The sequence below is a fragment of the Hemicordylus capensis genome, chromosome 5, assembly GCF_027244095.1.
Source record: "Hemicordylus capensis ecotype Gifberg chromosome 5, rHemCap1.1.pri, whole genome shotgun sequence".
NCBI lineage: Eukaryota > Metazoa > Chordata > Lepidosauria > Squamata > Cordylidae > Hemicordylus > Hemicordylus capensis.
In genome coordinates this window covers 79,120,428-79,142,387 of record NC_069661.1, presented here as the reverse complement: position 1 = coordinate 79,142,387, position 21,960 = coordinate 79,120,428, and the positions used below count along the sequence as shown (strand labels likewise).

Below are 21,960 nucleotides of genomic sequence, written 5' to 3'. Positions count from 1 at the left end.
AGGGATGTCTGATACGATTCAGGTAAAGAATGATTTGTACCAGAATCTACCTGTTTCAGGCAATTTGTATACAAAACAAATCACCCCTCTGCTAGCCCGGCTAGATTCGGGTCCAAAACAAATCGCCCAAATTTCGGAGCTGAATGTTTTGTTGTTTCGGACCTTCATTTTGTGGAGATCTCCGTGCAGTCTCCATTTTGTGCGTTTACGTCATTTTGAATTTCTCACCCTTCCAAGCTTCTGATTGGTGAACAAAAGCATGGACTGATTTGCTGACAATTCCCTCCTGGTTCCAGACTGGCTCTTTTGGCTCCTGCCACTGCTGACTGACCCTGCATTGGCCAGGGGAAGGGTCGAAGAAGGGGCAAGGGTGCTGGGAGTTCAAGGAGGGTTTTTTGAATGGATTTAAAGAGGCAGCAGCCACCATTCTACCTTTCTGCCTTGTGGGAGGAGAAAGAGAGAGAGAGAGAGCTTTGCTTTCCCTTGACTATTGCCTTGCCTTCTCTTGCCAGCCTGAGCCCAGCCTGCCTTGCCACCCTGCCTGCCTGCCCCTGCTGTGTGCCAGCCTGGAGTGGATTTTCTGCTGCATTGCTTTTTTTTTTCCTGCTGCTAATTCAGGAATATAGAAGAGAGAATTCTTTTTTAACCCCCTTCCTACTTCTGAGAGAATCACTGCCTGCCTGTGCCTGCTTTCTGTGCCAGCCACCAGCCCCAGAGCCCCTGTGGCCACTGGCCACCTGGACAGCCACCCCTTTCCCCAAAAAAATTTCCAGGCTTTTGCTTCAGCCCCACCCCTTCCAAATCTGAAGACTGACGAAGGAGAAGAAGATTGAAGAAGAAGAGAGTAGACTCAGCAGAGAGGACAACTGGACGCAACATGGGTGAAGTCCTAGACTTGAGTGAGTACCCTTTTTAAAATCAAGCGCACACACACACACACACAGACGTACATCTCTGGAATTGTGTGTTCTTGGGGGGTTTTCTGCTTGGAGGGAGGTTTGGGTTGCGATTAAATTTTAAAAGTTGTGTGTTGTTTAGTTTAAAAGGGGGTCCTTTCTGTGGGAGGGATGCCCGTTAGCTAGTACTAGTAGGTGGTTAGAAGCGCAGCATAGCCTCGTGGTTTTAAAAAAATTCTTTTTTCCCATTCCAAAGATTTTATTTTGCATTTTTAAAAAACAGAAGCCTGTCCTCCAGTCCTCTTTGCCCATAAGATATTAGTATTAAGATTCTCTAAGCCTTGAGCCACCCACACAAGTCCACCAGCAGCCTATATTTGTGTTTATTCTTGGCCCAGCAGCCTACAGGCTCTGAGTGGGCACACACTCTAGCCTCCTCACTGTGCTCATTTACCCCCCGCCCCCAACTCAAGCCTTTAAACAAAGAAAGTTTGGAGCTTTCCCAGCCTCCAGCCTCCTCCACCCTGTGCCCATTTTGCCCATTTTCAGCTTGCTTCCAGTCCAAGCCCATGTTCTGTGCAGAGCGTCAGCAGCACCACAACCCATTGGCAATGGGTGTGGGGGGTGTTGGAAGTGAAGGACTTTGCGCTCTCTCTTGTCTCAATGACATAGGAGGACAGACTAGTGAGTCAGAGGTTAGAGGGTCAAGACACTGGTCATCCCTTCTCTACTGTTCTGACACTATCCCTTTGGAATGTAGATTGCTACTCTCAGGGACACTTCCTTCCTTCCAGCCACTTCCTTCCTTCCTCTCTCTCTCTCTTCCCTTCCCTTCCTTCTATCTTGCAATAGATTAGAGATCCCATCTCCTCACTTTCCTATCAAGAATGGAGTTCTCTAATAAATACCACTTATATTGATTTGAAACTATGAACTGGCTCCAAGTTACTTTATTCTTAGCATGCCTAACTAAATTCCGTTGTGTTGTGCCTCTGTGCACTCTGCTATAATGAAAAAGGGTTTCTCTTACCAGAGAGAATTCCCAACAAGGGGGTGGGCACACTCCGCTGAAGTCAGCTCAGCCCCTGTTCCTGGCTCTTCTCCCAACTGAGTGTCCCCTGCCTTGAGACACTGAGCCCACTTCTGCCCCTTGCCCAATTCTTTCAGAAAAATTTTTTTTAGAGTCAAGGTTTTAAAAAGAAGTCCCAAAAGAGAGGGCTGGGAGGGGTGGAAGAGTGCCAGGTAGAGGGAGGCAGAGGGAGGGTTGTTGCTGCTGGTCATAGTGGTGGGGAGTGACAGGGGCCTATTCCCCGATTCACCCCCACCCCTGCTTTGGTGCACAGGCTGGAATTCTCATATCTGCCTGGTCCTATGCCAGGGCCTGTGGCTGGGCAGCAGTTAGCTGGGAGGGCCTCCAGGGAAGAAGTTCTTCCCATGGCAGCTGTGGAGGTGGTGCAGGTGAAGCCAGCTGCCAGTCCAGCTGGATATATCTTGCCACCCTCCCCACTGGTCCCTGTGGCGGGTGGGGGCCCCCAGGTTGCATCTGAGGAGGCCCAGGAGGAAAACCCTGTGTTTCCTGTCCCTGGGACTTCCCAGGCCAGCTCTGAGGGCAGTGGTGGTGGCATGCCCCAGAAGGAACCAGCTGAAGCGCCACCACCCAAGTGGCTCCGTGTCGCAGGAGAGTCCAGCAGCGTGGGATGGGATCACTTTGAGCTTTGTCCTGGTGATCCCAGCCGTGCTGCCTGCACCCACTGCAAGGCACTTGTTAGAAGGGGCAAGGACCCTAAGCACTCCAGCATGTTGGGTCTGCTCTTACACCTGTGGCGGCGGCACCCAGGGGTCCAAACCTCTGCTGGCAACAGCGCTAAGCCAAGTGTCTCCTCTAGCAGCAAGCAGTCAGTAGCTCCTGCTCCTAAGCTGTAAGACGGGATGGATTAGGTTCGAAAGTGGCATAAGAAGCCAGGAAGTTCTTTGAGGGCATATGAATGGGGTTTTTTAGGGCATATGAAACTGCTTTTCAAACCCATTTGGTAAGTAGAGAGCGAACCAGGCATTTCTCTGAATTGTGGCCAGTATCTGTAACATTAATATGTCCCTCTGTAACATTAATATTGGGCAAGGATTAAGGGAGTGATCTTAATTTTAAAAAAAAAATTGTTGCTTGCTAGGACGAACACCCAGACTAAGTGGTGGACACCCAAGGCGGGCAGAGAGTGTTACCCAGCTGTTCAGCAGGCATGGAGTAGGTGGAGAGTGTCCTCATGCATCTTTGCTTCCCATGGTGTCCTCTAAGTTACAGGAAATAGTTCATGGCTGCAGCAAGCATAACTGGAAACCCTGTGATTTTTCTATTGTGTATGTATGCATTTTTGAAATAGGCTGGCAGAGCTGCCCTTGTAGCTTCAGGATGCATTTGTTCTCCACTTTTGTAGCTGGTGTCTGCTTTACCTGTGGCTTATATAGATTGATTTACTTTTACACGAATAGCTTCCAATCAGGGCAAACACAAACCAGATGAAAAATAGTGACTCCCAGACACAGTGAAATCTAGATGAAAAATAGTGACCCCCCAAACAAATCTCAGATGGATAAAAGGCCAAGGTTGCTTAGCCTTTAGTATGAGGACTCAAGCAACTCTAACATGAGATGGGGGACAGGCAGTCATTTTATACACACACACACATACACACTCACAGTATGTGTGTAGTAATTATTCCATAGGCGGAACGGGGGGGGGCAGGCAGGGCACGTGCCCTAGGTGCCACTGAGGTGGGGGCGCCATGCCAGTTCCTGCCACCCCCACCCCATTGCCCACCTGCCCAGCCCCAGGGCCCCTCAGCCACTTGCCTCCAGCTCCGGCCTAGGATCGGCAATGAGGCCTAGGATCGGAGCAGCCTGAAAACTGCAGAGCTCTTCTCTCCCCGCCTCTCAGCTGATCGGCGGGTGGGCGGGGCTTCCAGAGAGGCCTCCGAGTAGGCCTCCCTGAAGCCTGAACTCGGCAGGCCCCAGCAAGCCAGGAAGGAGGCTGGCAGAGCTCCCTGCAGCAGACCAGACCATCCAGCACAGCTTTTGCAAGGTAGGCTGTGAATTCCTTTTTGTGGCTACCCCTGTATATAGGGATCTGCTTGCCATAGGGCTTTGATATGGGTGGTGGGGCGAGACTGAGAAGTCTCTGAATATTTAATTTAAAACAGACTGAAATATGCGCTGGCTTTAAAAACAAAAACTATCTAAGGCCTGTAAGTGGCTTGTTTCATGTCAGAAAATTACAAAAACTTCTGGAACAAATATTTATTTATTCATCCATTCTTTCATTCATTTATAAATGCACTTATGTTCAAGTTGTTTTGCAACCCAGAAGGTCTGAGTGAGAACTGTGAAGCATGTGTGGTGCTTTTATTTATTTTTGTATTTTTCTTGTGTGTGAACTGCTCTCCAATAACTTGCAGGGACTTCAGGGTAAATCTGGCCAACATGTGAATGCAGCACCTCCATTCCAGAGGAGATGTGTGTTAAAGGGCTTTAAAAGCCTGGTGTGAAAAACAACCTGGAATCAAACTTTACTGAATTTGTTCAGAATTCTGAGAAAACAAACACAGGCTCACCCTGCATGGTTGAAAGTCTCCTTTGCTAATCTGCAGCGAGGGGTCCATTGTAATAATTAGCGTTGCTAGTGTGTTCTAGGCATTAAAAGTAGCTCAAATATATAGTACTCAATGTCTATCACTATATACTGTGAAGTGTGCATGTGTCTATTCAGTGAAATGTATTTCCAGGCAGCATACTTATTTTGAAATATCAGACTTAAGTCCCTGGGGGCCTGGGATGTGTGGAGGCCCTGGACTTTGAGGGGCTGGGGGCCCGTTTTAAAATCTCATCTTGGCCCATTCCAACCTTGCTATGCCCCTGGTGGTCACTACACATGGGTTTCTGCACAACACCTGCACAGAAGAAACTTCCATGTAGAAAAGGTGTCTCTTGTAAATTGACTCTGAATTTTCCATCCATGACTGGGATATTTGAGAGTTAGAGTCAATAATAAAAGAACAGCACACTGCTTGTGACAGGAAGGGGCAAATGACAATGATTTCTTAGTCTGGCAGGGGCTGGTTTTGGCCCTGGCAGAACTTGGCTGTCTGCTCCTGTTGCAAATGCCTCTGTCTAGTGTGGCAAACTAATGTATCCTCCTCCCTCTTGGTAAGTAAGTACTGGTGTAAGCACTGGTCAGTAGTAAAAGTAAGCACTGGTGTGGTGAATGCACATATACCCCATCATGAGCCAACAGTCATCATAAGACAAAGGCTGGCAAGAATCATTCACTGGTTTATAGACCCCCCCCCCCACCACCACCACCTTCTTCTTCCCCTATTTTGCTAGTGGCTATTTGGGCAGGTGATCCTCTAGGACAAAGTCATGTTTTTTTAAAAAAAAAGAATGAGAGGAGACAGAGAAAATGACACTTGGAATCCTCGCATAACTCCTGACTGTTGTTCTAAGTCTTTTACAGAGATGGCTCATGTTTTCAGGTTTTGATCGACAACCATGTTTAGATGGTACAGTGTTCCTTTTAACAATTATTTCCAAATATTGTTGACTACAAGTCCCATCATTCCTGTTTGGACAGGGGCGCAATTTCAGTGCTTGCCATAGGCACTATTTACCCTAGTTACACCTCTGGTGCTACGTTAATCAAATAATGCAGCAGCAGCACTGGAACTGTATAAAAATGCATCTGAGTGTCGGACAACCGTAGTCTGATTTTTATCTAGTATAAGTGAGTTTTTAAAACTATACTAAATGTATGCTTCTACAACACTTAGACTTATTGGCCGCTTCATGTATTATTTCTGTGATATCGGAGAGCCTGCTATAAAATTAAATGTAAACTAAAAACTGTTGGTGCAGCATGTAACCTTTCTTCCAAGAGCTCTGCCCACAAATGGGCCATAAAAAAAATTAGTTCAAATGTTAGAAAAAATATTCTTTTTGTTTATGGCTCTATGAAAATGTAGGACCATGCCTTCGTTTTATTCCTAGCTTACTCTCCTTGACAGCACCACTACAAGTAAACCACAAGATGGCGATCTTTCCTTACCTGTCAGAGAATATCATGCATATCCATATTACAGAGTTTCATTCCCATCCTAAGAGAATGATAGCTGAAAGGTTTCACATTACTAATTAGAACCTTGGTCAGGCTCCAAAGGAGATGGATGTGCACACCAGAGAGAGAACTGCATGCCTAATCAAAGCTTTGCTTCCTGATTTCACTGCAGTATTGGCTGCCAACCATGCTGCCAAAGCCATGGTTGTGTGGGCACTCCCACATGCCTTTCCACATGCTTCCGCATATTTCTTCGCATCCTGCCCTCAGTGTATTTATTGGGCATAGTCAAGCCCTGTCCTAATGGTGCAATCAAGCAGTTTCACTATGTTGTGCCAATTTAATTAGGAGCTGTGTCATCATTAACATTCAGGCGAGTCACATTTTTCAAGCCCTGAGTACAATTAGAAAAAGCACCTCAATTTAATCAAGCAGCTCATTAAAATGGGAAATGAAAAAATTGTGATAATCTAATACAGTTTGTTAAGCTTTTACGCTAAAGTGGATTGACAAGTAAAAATCAGTGTGAACATACAGTATAAAAAGAAACACCCTGATTTCACTAACTCTGAGCACCTATGCCTGATGAAAAACATATTTTTGTAGTCTGAAAACATGCAATAAAAAGTATCACTTTACTTCCTCTGTTCTCATTTCAGTGCTTGACCATAAATTCCTCCTCCCCACACCAACCCCAGTGGTGTGTAGCTAATATTCAACTGCCTTACTATATCTTGGAACTCCTTACACTTCAATAGGAACCTAAGGATCTGAGGCTAGGGCCTGCCCTAAAGAATTACCAGTGCTTTTTAATTTATTCATAAATGATCTAGAAGCAGGGGTAAGCAGCGAGGTGGCCAAATTTGCAGATGATACCAAACTCTTTCGTGGTGAAATCCAAAACGGATTGTGAGGAGCTCCAAAAGGATCTTTCCAAACTGGGTTAGTGGGCGACAAAGTGGCAAATGTGGTTCAGTGTTGGCAAGTGTAAGGCAATGCACATTGGGATGAAGAACCCCAACTTCAAGTATATGCTGATGGGATCTGAGCTGTCGGTGACTGACCAGGAGAGGGATCTTGGGGTCGTGGTGGACAGCTCATTGAAAGTGTTGATTGAATGTGCGGCAGCTGTGAAAAAGGCCAATTCCATGCTAGGGATCATTAGGAAGGAGATTGAAAATAAAACTGCTAATATTATAATGCCCTTATACAAAACTATGGTGCGGCCACACCTGGAATACTGCATACAATTCTGGTCACCACATCTAAAAAAGGACATTGTAGATCTGGAAAAGGTACAGAATAGGGCAACCAAGATGATCAGAGGCCTAGAGTACCTTTCTTATGGGGCAAGGCTACAACACCTGGGGCTTTTTAGTTTAGAAAAAAGACGACTGCAGGGAAACATGATAGAGGTCTATAAAATCATGCATGGTGTGGAGAAAGTGGAGAGAGAGAAATTCTTTTCCCTCTCCCTTAACACTAGAACCAGGAGTCACTCCATGAAATTGATTGCCAGGAGGTCTAGGACCAACAAACGTAAGTACTTTTTCACACAATGCGTGATCCACTTGTGGAACTTTCTGCCACAGAATGTGGTGACAGCCAACAACCTGGATGGCTTTAAGAGAGGTTTGGATACCTTCATGGAGGAGAGGTCTATCAATGGCTACTAGTCGGAGGGCTACAGGCCACCTCCAGCCTCAGAGGCAGGATTACCAGTTGCATGGGAGTAACGGCAGGAGAGAGGGCACGCCCTCAACTCCTGTCTGTGGCTTCCAGCGGCATCTGGTGGGCCACTGTGAGAAACAGGATGCTGGACTAGATGTGCCTTGGGCCTGATCCAGCAAGGCTGTTCTTATGTTAATTACTGTGTTTGTATGCACAGGCTTCATAACCTTCTTGAGCACAATGGGTGTGCAGCATCATTTATGTATTTATTTAAAATATCTATACCCCCACCCCTCCAGTACACTACCGCTCAGGGCAGTTTACAACATTCATAGAACAGATAAAATGTAAAATAAGAGACCAATAAAATTAAACAAGTTACATTAAACAATTCTAAAGCACAGGTTAAAACGACAATTAAAATTACATTTTTTAAAAAAGTTTCGCGTTAAAAGTTATTTAAAAGCTAAAAACTGAGAACTATTTTTTTTTTAAAAAAAATAAAGAACACTGACTATCAGAGATGTGAGTAAGACTAGGTTTTTTATTCACTTATTCGTTTGTTTTTGGCATCAGAGCTCAGATTTACTCCACCTCAGTAGCTCTGATATTCTTAGAGGGGTCCAGAGCCCTAGAGGTTTGAAAACCACAGGTTTGTACTTTCAAAAGCTGAATTCTCTGAGCTGGCAATCGTATCCATCAGTTCTGCAGCAGGGTCAATTAAATAACCATACAAAAAGCAACGTAATGGGAAAGCCATGCCCTTCCATATCTAGGCATCTGTATGGAGTGAAATCCAGGTCTCAAAAGAATGCATGCCGCAAAGTAGATGAGAGGGTGTTTCTTTGGCACCATTTACCTAGAGACTGGAGAACAAAGCTGATTGCAAATAATCTTTAAGATCATGTACAGAGTTTACAGTATTGTGTGTGCATTTTGTTTTGCAAATAAAAAGGAAATTATATCCAAGGAGAACAAAAAGCCAACATTTATACAAGACTTCCCAAGTGACTGTATATTTTGAATGAAAAAGAAAACATGGCTTAAATTAGAGACGCTCCTCCACACATCTCCTTGCTAATATGCAACTGTTGAAATCTCTCCACCTGATGCCTGTGAGAATACACCTGTTTGTCATTGCCAAACACTACCGATTAACTGTGAAACGTAAGTGTGTGGTTCCCATGCCAGGGTGTGCCCAAGGTGGGGTTGAGGACTAGGAGTGGGGATTGACAGGTCTTTTGGCCTACACACCAAATGGGGAGGTGGCCTGTGTTGCTGTGATTATATTTTTTAAAGTCGACAGCTTTTTTGATGAAGGGTCAATTTCTGTTGGGTAAGAATTATGAAGAGTTCTGAGCTTTAGCTGACTGCTAAATGCATTGTGCATCTGTAGTAATCTCCCTAAAGTACTCTCCCTTTTGCTAAGCAGGGTCTGCCCTGGTTTGCACTTGAATGGGAGATAGCATGTGAGCACTATAGGATGGGGCTCCTCTGGGAAGAGTACATGCATGCTTGCAAGCAGAAGTTAGAAAGTTTCTGCCCTGGCATCTCCAAGATAGGGCTGGGAGAGATTCCTGCCTGCAACCTTGGAGAAGCCCTTGCCAGGCTGTGTGTAGACAATGCTGAGCTAGATGGACCTATGGTCTGATTCAGTATATGGCAGCTTCCTATGTTCCTACCTTAGCCACACACTCTAAGACACAACCAATTGGCTCTTTGACCATTGTTATGAGCACCCCAACCTTAGACTTAAAGGTACCAACTCAGAAGTATGTGGAATTCAGGCCTGTGTCTGATTTCATTTTATATTAAGAGTTCATTTAAGGCCTGGACTCAAGGTGAACTGACAGCCCAGATCTCAACTGACCTGTGAGGGAAGAGGCGATCCAGCATTGTATTGTGAAATGGATACGCAAGAAGGCACAAAAGCTAGGCCTGAGCTAATCATATGCTAAAATGCAACTCACTACCAGATAATGTCTGTGGAAGAGGCCAGAGGCTGACCTCTTCTTTCCTGTTGCCAGAAGTTTATGTTAATCTTTGTCAATGATGACTCTGCTATGCCCAAAGGGGATTATTCAGTTGCTGTCTATAGAAATTCCACCCTAAGAAAACACCTATAGACTTTAATTCTTACCTCACTGACAGGCTGCCTTAGTCAAATGTATTGATTAACTCGTCTCACACATGTACCCCTTTTTATGTTACTTTAAATATTCTCTTGTTATAATTACACACTAGATAGAGGTACACAAGAAATAATGTAATTGCTGTCTCACACAAATAGAACTAATTCTCTCACTAACTCCTGACTTTTAACACCTTTTGGGAAGATGCCATTTGTAGCTCAGAGATGCAGATTTGCTTTGGGCAATGTCGCCCCCCCCTTCCTAAGCGCACAGTTTACAGAAGATGAGATACAGATCTCTCTGGACTGGCCAATATCCTGAATAATTAAAAGATATTATCCAGAAGGTAGCAGCAAGTTGTCACCTTTTGGGACCCAGGAAAAGATGAGATTTGAATAGACTCTGTGAGAGAGAGATCAAAGGAAAATACACTATAAAGAATGAGGCTACTGGACAGAGAGTGGGCAGTCTTGTGCCTATGGGCAATCTTTTGCCTACAGCAAGAGCTGCTCACAAGGATCTGAGAGTTTGCTGCTAAGCCGCGGGGCAACAAGCAGGAACTCTGTCCATGGACAGGAGCTGTCTGTGACTTCTACTGCGCAGTGAGAAGTCAAGACTTCCCCAGCCATGGTGCTCTGGCTCTCAGCCGTGATCTGAGCAACTGCAAACGCTCCTGTCTCCAGCCAAGAAGCCTCGCTCCTTCAGCTGAAGAGATCCGCCGCTCTCAAGTCTTTGGTCCTGGGTAATATGCTGCCTTCACAAGCCTTGGATCCCTACTTCCCTCCTCCTTACTAATCACTGCTACCCACCCCCTTCCTAAGCCCCCCACCCTTCTTCTTTCTCTGCTTCTCTCTAAATGTTTTATTTAGGATTTGTTAGATTGTTAGATAGCTGTAATTACTGATTGCACACACATATGTTAGTTAGGCACATTACACTACACCTTGAATCAGAAACATGTTTTTATTTTATCATGATGAGCAACTTTTTATAATAAAGCCCATTGAACTTTCTGAGTGTGTCTCTCTCTATCTCTGTTTGCGCGCCCAGATCCTACATGGTCACCATCTCCAAGAACCAACTCAGTTTGTGTATGATGTGACTTTGCCTCTTTCCCTCTGAGCATGTACAGAGTGCAGAACCAGGTATAGTTCACAAAACCATTTCCCTGTATTTTATGTATTTAACCTTTTCCTACCCCACTTTTCTCCTCCAAAGAATTCAGAATGGCAGTATGAACTCATAGTTCATCTCTGCTTCTTGGAGAGCTATCTGCTTCTACACTACTCCCCACCAAGACAGCCAGTGTGGTGTAGTGGTTAGAATGTCAGATTAGATCCTGTGAGACCCAGGTCAAATCCCCATTCAGCCATAAAACTCATTGGGTGACCTTGGCCAAGACACTCTCTCAGCCTAACCTACCTTACAGGTTAGGTGTTGGGATTGGGAACTATGCTGTGGTACAGAAAAGAAGTTCCGCGGGCTAGATTGACAAAGGGAGCAATGTTAATCAGTGGTGATCAGTCTCTTTGGAACTGCCCCACACACACACCTAAAGCATTGTGGGGGAAATTTATCTGCAGGATGGTCTTTAGGTGAGGAGAAGCTCCTCCAGACTCATGAAGGAGAGTCTCAAGGGTAGGCTAAGAGTAGACTTAGATCTCAACCTGGCCTCAGTGAACCTTTCAGCCAACTCACCTGCTTCCGTAATAGTCCATGGACCTCGACTGAACAGCTGTTCATAGAGGGAAGATGGAAGTTGCACAAGGAACTGCTCAACTTATATAAGGTTCACCAAGTCTTTCAAGGTCTGCCCTCTCTATCCACACCTCACTGGTCCGCCTTCACTGATGAGCAAAGGCCTTGGAGCAGGGGTGTAGCAAGGTTGGAGTGGGCCCAGAGACAAGATTTTAAAATGCTCCCCCTCTCTGAAGCTCAACTCATGAAGTAAAGAAATCTTAAATGAGGCTGAATAGTGGTAACAAAAAGCATAGTAATAGACAGAGATAGAGATATATAGATATATAGATATATATACCTATGTGCCACAATAGAACATCATCCTAAATTATCTTTTTAAAGGTTTTGTAAATTGTGGAGGATGCAAGTCATTTAATGGTACTAGAGAAAGACATGCTGTTCTAGTAGCTCCAGGTCTTAACATTCACATAGATTTCGGAGGATGAATACAACTGAAGGAAGCCCGGGCGGGTGCGGCCCGGGTGGGTGCGGCCCAGCTGTGCACCCACCCGGGTGAGTCAGTCATGTGACTTGCCTCTGGGGGGACCCCAAGGCAGTGGGCCCACAGACAACTGTCTCCCCTTGCCCTATTATAGTTACGCCCCTGCCATGGAGGTCTCACTGAACTTCTTCCAAATGCTACAAACTTCCAGTGGGCATTCTTGGGGGTGAATCCCAACTGGGACTTAACTCTTTACTGGAAAAGCTGATAGTCATACTTCCAGAGCAAAGAGCAAGCTGTTACCCAGCCAAAGGACCCCCTCCTTCAGAGGTCCAGGGACATTTGCACCCAGTCCCCTTGTTCAACAGCACTTCATTCACATCATGCCAAAGTGTTAGAGGTTGTTGATTTTTACCCACAATAGATAAAACAGCAGAGCACTAAGGAATGAGCACACACTCCAGTTACAGAGTAGGTAGGAGAGGGTGGTTTGGATATTGCAGCTGTTTAGAGAAAACACATGGAGATCCTTGTAGAACTAAATACTAAATATTTATTGGTTAAATACACTTGGATAGGAAAGACCTATATCTAATCTAAAGGACTACATAGTGGATAGGTAAGGAGAGAGAGAGAGATGTTTCCATCTGCTCTCTAGGAGGAAAGGAAGGATCGTGACTCAGCACAGGAAGTGCTGCAGAGTCAGTTCAGGGGTCATAGAGTAGGGACAGATAGGGAGACCCTTACTCACTGTCTCTACTCCCAATGCCCCTAGTGGTCATTAGGACAGTTGGTGCAAAAGGTCGATGCACTGGAAGTCCATCTCCAACAAAAGCAGCTTCCAACACCATCTCAGTTCTCAGAAGTAGCTTCTGATGCTGTGAGGAGCAGTTGTGATTGACTAAATTAAGTTTAAACCCCTTCTGAATGCATCGATCCTGCCATGTGCTCCTTCAGATAAAAACCATTACACAGAAGGAAGTCAATTTGGAATTAACTTTTACCAAAATAACATACTTTATTGTTTACGGTTCCTTTATTTACTTCAGACCTTTGTATCCTGGCTTTCAGTTTACATACACGATTTGCAAGGTGTTCCATTGCATAACCAAATGTGCATAACTCAGTGGCCCAGCACCTGCTTTGCAATTAAACAAAGTCCAGATTCAGTTCCTGGCATCTCCAGTTAAAGGCTTTGGGGAGTAAAGGCTGAGAAAAAGCTCTTTCTAACATCCTGAAGAGCTGCTGTCAAGCAGAGCAGACAATACTGGGCTAGTGGTCTGACTCAATATAAGGTAGGTGCATAAGGTTGTTTAAAAAAAAAAAAGATATAAGATAAACAATAAAATGCAATAACAAAAACAGAAGAAAGTGGTATACAAACAGGGTAAAATAAGAATGAAACCCTACAGCATAAAACATCTCATTACTTCCAAAATTAATATAATGTACTTAAATAAATAACATGCCCTATCCTATAGGCTTAGGGTAATTTACACTAACTATATTAAAATGTCCTACCTTTTGGCTTATCCTTTTCCCAACTCTCCCTAGACCCATCTCTTTTATTGATTTAAAAACCTGTTTGACATACCCCACAGCCTTATGAGGGTGGAGCAAGAGTTCTGCTCTAGCAAAGAGCCGATAAACTAACTGTGCCTTGCAGCTGCAGCACATGAGGAGGGGGACTGATTTCCACTTGTCTCCTCTCCCTACAGAAGTCCTTTTCACATCCAGAAATATGTCCATAAGGGCTGCACATCTTTCATGGACATATCCCTGGGAGCAAAAAGGGCTTCAGATGTGTCAACACTTCACAAGTGTTGGTGCTTGTATGGACAGCAATTTTCACCAATCCCTCCTTCCTCTGGAAGTGTTCCAAGCAACATGGGAAGTAGATCCCTGAGGATTGTACTGCCTTCAGAGACTACTTCCAGGTTGCATGGAGCACTTCTGGGTACAGGGGCAAACAGCAAAAATGGAAGGGGAGAGAAGCAAAAATCACATCATCTTTCCCCCTCCCTCTCTGCACACTGCAGGAGCGAGGCAAGCCTTGCACACAATTAGTTTACTGGTTTCTTGTGAGGCTGGAGCTCTTGTTTTGCCCTTATAAGCTGCGGGGCATATCAGCCACTAATAATAATGAAAGCAAGTCGCAAATCTGCAGTCACTTTTATACAGCTTTATTTGAGTAGCATAGTGTGCAGCATGGATTCATAGATACAGATAGAGATGGCTCCTCATTTGGAGCAGAGGGGGAATTGCCTATCTTCTTGCCAGCTCCACATTCTTGCACCCCATTCTCTCCCTAAACATTCCATCTCTTCTTCTCTGTCTTTCGTTCTCTGGGTCTGACTCTCTTGCTTGAATTTTGCTCTTGCATTTCCATTGCTTGCCAGTAGATAGTGCTGGTTCATGCACTTTTTTCTAAATTCCTTTTAAAAACAATTTCCTACCTCCTAGGGTGTTTGGAGGTAGGAAATGTCTACAAATGAAGTAATTACCATAATTAGTCAAGACCCAAATTGCATATTCAGTGCCTGCACCCAAATCAGAATGTGCCCTTCTTTTCTTTTCTTTTTCCCTAACGGTGGGCAGGGGCTAGCCATGCCCCCAACCAATCAGAAGTCAGAATTGTTGGAGATGATGTTAGTGCCTGAGCCCCATCAGAATGTGCCCTCCTTTTCTTTTCTTTTTCCCTAAAGGTGGGCAAGGGCTAGCCCTGCCCTCAACCAATCAGAAGTCAGAATTGTTGGAGATGGTGTTCCAGTGCATTAATGTTTTGCACTGACTATCCTAATGATCACTAGGGGCACAGGGAGCAGAGGTAGTTAGTGAGTGTCTCCTTACTTGTCCCTGCTTGCCTCTACTCTATAACTCTATCTTTTACTCCTCAGGTAGTTCCTGTAGTGAGTCAGTCCTCTTCCTTTCCTCCTAGAGGGAAGATGGAAACATCTCTCTCCCTCTCTCCCTACCTATTCATTATGTAGCTGATAGATAGGATTAGGTCTTTCCTATTTCAATATACTTCACCAATAAATCAATTTAGTTTAGACTCTACAATGATCTCCATGTGTGTTTCTTAAATAGCTGCAACAACTAAACTCCACATTCTGTAACTGGAATGGTAGCTTCCTTGACACTTTGTTAAATTATCACAAACCCCAACAAGAAGATCTTGCAGGCACTTATTCTGATCAATAGCGAGCAAACAAGGCCAGCCCAGTCATTTGCTTTCCCCAGATCCTTTCTCGGAACACGTTGAGCAGACTCTTTGGAGATCTTTGCGCAAAATGAGAGGGATCAGGGATCTTTGTACTGGAAGCCCTTTTCCTTTCCTTAAAAAAATGTCACTAGCAAATCTTGGCAACATCTAGAGAAGGGGATGGAAAAGTGGACTGGCACCTTCTCTGGGTAATTCTTTTATTAACAAGCAAACAAATAGCACACACACAACACACACACACACACACACACACACACCCCTTCTTCTGGGACTTTAACAAAGCCTGTTGCTAGCTCCCTTATCTTTCTCTTACTCTCTCCTCTCTTTTGAGTGTGAAAGAGAGGGAGGGAGTTATGGCTTCCAAATAAATAATTTACAAGATTGCAAAATAATTTACAAGATTGCATTACATGTGTGCATAGAAAGCAGCTATAACCTCAGAAAAGCAACTGTGGAGAATTTATTCATTATACTAAATTTGCAGAAAGGACAAAGGAGGATGTCCACAATTTTTAGCTGCCCTTGGTTGATTCATAAACTCTGTTCATGATACATGATATAAAGTGCACGTTGAAACTGTGTCCACACATTTTCAGGCATCATTAAAAAACCACTATTTAGATTATAGTATCATCACAAACATTTTCCTGTAAGATGTTTAATCCTGTAGGAGATGAAAATGCTTACAGTCTTACCACAAAATGTCACACTGTGGAAATATTGTGCCATATGGCTCAATAAACCAGGATTTTCGCAACTAGATGCAATGCTTTTAATTGCTACATCAGAGCTTCACATTCAGTTATCTGTACCATAGTTTCCCTATTAAATGTATAACATATCTAACAGCTACTGGATCTGTCCTGCCTGATTCCTTTTTGTTGTGTCCCTCATAAAGAGAAATCCTTGTTGTCTGAAGAGGCCAACGTAGGGTCCAACAGCAACCACCCTCCAGAAGGGTTAGGGTGAAACATGTGAGATTTCACTGGAATTATTAATTGGACAACTTCAGACTTATCTTGTCTGAAATGTGTGTCTTAAATACAGAAATGTTAGTTGTTTTAAGAATTCTGAGATTATTGCCTTCTCTTTACGGGCAACCTCACAGGCACAGCTTGGAAACCAGACCAGTCCAAAACAGTCAAGTAGCTCTACCACTTATGCCAGGTTTTGTGTGTTGGTTGAATATTTTGTGTTTTAGCTTTTTATTTTTATTTCTTTGGTAGTAGTATTTAAAGAGCTGGTACTCAGCACTGAATGGACAGGTTGGTAATTTATATAGCTTAATTTTCAAATCTGATAAAGGATTCCCCTCAAGTATATGTTGCCAAGAACTGCAGCCAATTCTATATAGTTTATTCCAAGTAAAGCCTTAATGAAGTAAAGCCTCATTCGGGCTTACTCCCAAGTAACTGCTATGTTCCTATGTTCCTAAGGACATATCCCAGAAATGTTTATATTGTGAGAAAGGGAGAAATAAGGCTTTCTTTAAATAATAATAAAAAGTATATATGTGCATATTTGTGAGAAGGAAACTATTGGGCTCTGTTGTGCTCTAATGGGTCAAATACATTGAGCCTTTTCCCACAATCGGTTAGAAAGGGCTACAGGGTCAGTGGGGAGGAAGCCTTAAAAAGCTTATCTCCCCACAGATGATCCTCGTGGAGAGTCTAGGTGCGGAGATCATGCACCCAGACGTGAATCTGCCTCAGGTAGGGTGGAGATCGCCCCACCTCCCAGAACCCCCAAAATGCACGGTGCGAGGACCCCGCACTTATGGAGACCCCCCTCCCTTAAGCCAGCCAGGAGCTCCACAGCCGGGGCTGGCAGACAATTGCAAAAACAGGGTAAGGGAATGCTTGCTCTCTTGACCTCATTTAGGAGGGTGGTTGGCTTGGCAGGTTTGCCACTGAGTCACCGCTGGGATTGGGATGATCCTGGTGGTTCTCATGTGTGGGAAGGACCAGGCTTGGCTTTATTAGTCCAGTTTTACTACTGAGCAGAACAGTAGCAAAACTGTGATGACTCCCATAGGGGTCGTGTAGGAGGATTCCTCAGATGAAGACCCAGAGCAGGGGGAGCAGGCTGAAACTCCAGTCGACTCAGAAGAGCCAGAGCTGACAGGCTTGCAGGCCGCTCTGCCTCCTTCTCTCCCTCCTCCTGATGAAGCCTCTGAGGCCGCTGAAGTCGAGGTGCCTGCCCCAGATCCCCAGCAGCGACACTAGGCCAGAGTACAGGCTCAGAGGGAGGGATGCTGTAGGTCAGAGAGGCTGGCCAGAAGGAACAGGTGTCCCAGCTCTGGCCTGGCTGCATCTCCCTGACAAGGCCCAGCTGCAGTGATGGGTGGGGCTCTCACCACACTGCCTATTTAAAGCAGCCTGAAAGCTGGCTCTGTGCTGGAAACAACATCTGTGGTGACCAGCCCTACTGTGAACAACCTTGACCTAGATATCTGTACCTGTTTGTTATTGCTCCCTGCTAACTTGGCAAAGAGGCACCTTTTAATGAGGTGATTCTCTTCATTTAGCAGGGGGAGAGCAACTGGCCCTATCCACCCCCAGCACAGTACCTCCAGTGATGGTTGCTGGTGTCTATCTTATGTTTCTTTTTAGATTGTGAGCCCTTTGGGGACAGGGATCCATCTTATTTATTTATTTATTTATTTATTTATTTATTTATTTATTTATTTATTTATTATTTCTCTGTGTAAACCGCCCTGAGCCATTTTTGGAAGGGCGGTATAGAAATCAAATTATTATTATTATTATTATTATTATTATTATTATTATTATTATTATTACCTGTAGCCAAACATTGGTGGGACCATAAAACTGAAAAAGTGGTAGAAAATGAAGATATAAAAATATTATGGGACTTCTAACTACAAACAGAAAAACATCTGCCACACAATACACCAGATATCACTGTAGTCGAGAAGAAAGAAAAACAAGTCAAAATAATCGACATAGCAATACCAGGGGATAGCAGAATAGAAGAAAAAGAAATAGGAAAAATCACCAAATACAAAGATCTACAAATTGAAATTGAAAGGCTGTGGCAAAAGAAGACCCAAATAATCCCAGTGGTAATTGGCGCCCTGGGTGCAGTTCCAAAAGACCTTGAAGAGCACCTCAACACCATAGGGGCCACAGAAATCACCATCAGCCAATTACAAAAAGCAGCTTTACTGGGAACAGCCTATATTCTGCGACGATATCTATAACAATTGACAATAAAATTCTGGCATCCCAGGTCCTTGGGAAGGACTCGATGTCTGGATAAAATAAAACAGTCAATAACACCTGTCTGACTGTGTAAACAAGAAATAATAATAATAATAATAATAATAATAATAATAATAATAATAATAATATGCCAGAGGTCCAACCATACTGGACAGGTCTCACCAGAGGAGCCAGACAAAGAGTGCCTCTCCCATCAACAATATGGTGAGACGTAACTTTAATAAATCTATACCAGATCGGTCGTCGCCCGGGTCAACAAGGACCGCGCCAGGTGCTATAGTCCCTGGACATCTGGTGGCAAGTGGGCAACAGGACTCAGGATCTTCAGTTGAGCAACCGGGGCTGAAGACAGCAAAGTTACTGGAAGAAACGTCACTTAACCGAAAAAAATATACGAAAAATGCCAACAAGGAAATAATGAACTGCTATTACAAGTCTAGTCCAACTAGAAGAGGTTATTTTAAAAGAATGTACCAAATTTGGAAAGAGAAGCATCCAGATACAGAAATAACAGAACAAAGGCTAGCAGACCAGAGAAGATACATAATAAGAAATAAAGTATTCACAGGAGTTGATATGGAAGAACTGCAAAGAGCAACACAGGCTCAAGATATGGAAGAAGAATTACCACCAATTGAAGAAGTTGCTCAGGCGCAGGTGGAGCAGGTGTTGGAAATAGAGGATGCCACTGTTACTGAACTGTTTCAAAATCAAAACCAGGCAACCACCCCTTTGCCTTCACCTCAAAAACCCAAATGCCGTTTAACAGAAAAGCAACAAGAACTAAAGCAAAAAATAACTGAGCACATGTTATTGCATGTGCAATAACCACCAGGATTACAACCACCAGGATTCGACTTCCAGTTCTACAACCACAAGGATTCAACTTCCAGCTCTAAAAACAGTTGCCAAAAAACAACTTGCTCAGGCATTAAAAGATGTCAATGCTGCACTTGCAGAGATAACAACCAATAATTTGCAAGAAACAAACCAACTAATGTACAGTGTAGCAACAATAACAACAAGAGCTCGGATATAAGATCAGTGGACCTGTAAAAAAAGAAAGCAGTACATCACCTAAATGGAAGATTAGATTAGAAAATAAAATCTCCAGGCTTAGATCAGATGCTCGTAAATTGAAAGATATGAAAGACAAGAAGCTGAAGAATGAAAACACCAAACAGTATCTGATCCAAAAATACCACCTAGATTCAAGGAAAATTAGAGAAGTCCTGAAAATAATAAAGCAGCAAATAACAGCAGTGTCAAAGAAGATTAGCAGGTATGAAACCAGAATTACACAACACAGGCAGAATCTCCAATTCCAGTCAAATCAGAGACGTTTCTACCAAAGCATAGAAGGAGAAACTGCAAGAAACCTAGAAACACCAAATAAAGAAGAAAGAGTGCAATTATGGGACAATCCAATAGATTATAATAAAAAAGCAGGCTGGATGAAAGATGTCAAAAAATGTAACCAACAAATGCAAGATCTAATAATAACACCAGAATTAATAAGTGAAAGAGCAAAGAAAATTAAAAATTGGACTGCTCCAGGCGACGATGAACTGCATGGCTTTTGGCTTAAACACTTAACAAGCCTTCATAAACAACTATCAAAACAGTTCAACCACATTTTGCAAGGAGGTGATATTGAACAATGGCTAACAACTGGGAAAACTCATATCATCATGAAAGACCCAGCAATAGGTTCAGTTCCAAGTAATTATAGACCTATAACTTGCCTGCCAACCATGTTCAAATTATTAACTGGAATAATAGCAGATGAAGTGATGCAACACTTATTAACTAACAAACAGCTTCCAGTTGAACAGAAAGGAAATTGCCCGAACACCAGAGGCACAAAAGACCAGCTGCTGATTGGCAAAATGATTTAGAAAACTGCAAGAGAAGAAAAACAAATCTAAGTGTTGCATGGATTGACTACAAGAAAGCCTTCGATTCATTGCCTCACACATGGATACTAAAATGTTTAGAAACAACTGGTGTCAGCAAAAACATTCAGATATTTATTTAAAAAGAAATGAGCATGTGGAGTACACAGTTAACAATCAATGGCGAGACACTTGGACAGGTTAGCATTAGAAGAGGCATTTTCCAAGGGGACTCACTATCCCCTCTGTTGTTTGTAATCACCATGACCCCACTTTCACAAATACTAAACAAAACAGGCCTTGGATACCAAACATCTAAAACATCAAGTAAAATCAACCATCTGCTGTACATGGATGTTCTGAAGTTGTATGGAAAGTCCCAGTCAGAAATTGAATCACTTGTAAACACTGTCCGTATATTCAGTAGCGATATAGCAATGGAGTTTGGACTAGACAAGTGTGCTGCATTAATAATGAACAGAGGGAAAATAAGAAAAATAGAAGGAATAGAATTGCCCAATGGAAGCAAGATCAAGAACCTGGAAGAGAAAGAACATTACAAATACTTGGGCATTCTCCAGGCTGATAACATCGCACACACTGAAGTTAAAAGAAAAATTGGAAGTGAATACATCAGGAAAGTTAGAAAAATCCTGAAGTCCAAACTCAATGGCGGGAACACCATACAAGCCATCAACACCTGCGCTATACCTGTTATCAGATACACTGCAGGAATAATAGACTGGACCCAGGCAGAGCTAGAGACGCTGGATTGTAAGACCAGGAAAATAATGACCATCAATCATGCTCTGCACCCCCGCAGTGATGTCGATAGGCTCTACCTCCCTCGCAGCTCAGGTGGAAGAGGAATGCTGCAAGTCCATCAAACAGTAGAGGAGGAGAAAAGAGGCCTTGAAGAATATATCAAGGACAGTGAAGAAGATGCACTTCAAATGGTCAATAACACGAAACTATTCAACACCAATGAAACAAAGCAGGCCTACAAGAAAGAACAAGTCAAGAACCGAGCTGAAAGATGGAGAAATAAGCCCCTGCATGGTCAATATTTGCACAATATAAGTGGGAAATCAGACATCACCAAGACCTGGCAATGGCTTAAGAATGGTACCTTGAAGAAAGAAACAGAGGGTTTAATACTGGCTGCGCAAGAACAGGCACTAAGAACAAATGCAATAAGAGCAAAAGTAGAAAAATCCACAACAAACAGCAAGTGTCGCCTTTGTAAAGAAGCAGATGAAACAGTGGACCACCTAATCAGCTGTTGTAAAAAGATCGCACACACTGACTACAAACAAAGGCATGACAGGGTAGCAGGGATGATACACTAGAACATCTGCAAAAAATACAAGCTACCTGTAGCCAAAAATTGGTGGGACCATAAAATTGAAAAAGTGGAAGAAAATGAAGATGTCAAAATATTATGGGACTTCCGACTACAAACAGACAAACATCTGCCACACAATACACCAGATATAACTGTAGTCGAGAAGAAAGAAAAACAAGTTAAAATAATTGACATAGCAATACCAGGGGATAAGAAAGGCTGTGGCAGAAAAAGACCCAAATAATCCCAGTGGTAATTGGCGCC

General features: G+C 43.5%; 1 protein-coding gene across 3 annotated transcripts in view; it reads left to right on the top strand.

The window, feature by feature from the left end:
* Positions 1–21,960, top strand: part of HPGD (15-hydroxyprostaglandin dehydrogenase) — a 115,190-nt gene that overhangs the window by 10,617 nt on the left and 82,613 nt on the right. Inside the window, exon 1 of one of the 3 annotated variants that reach the window (XM_053254789.1) lies at positions 805–899. The exons of 1 other annotated variant lie outside the window; for it this stretch is intronic. The gene's annotated coding sequence lies outside the window, so the exon portion shown is untranslated. Of the gene's footprint in view, positions 1–804; positions 900–3,913; positions 3,973–21,960 lie in introns of those variants that run through there. One more of the 3 variants, XM_053254792.1, reaches the window with a different exon arrangement.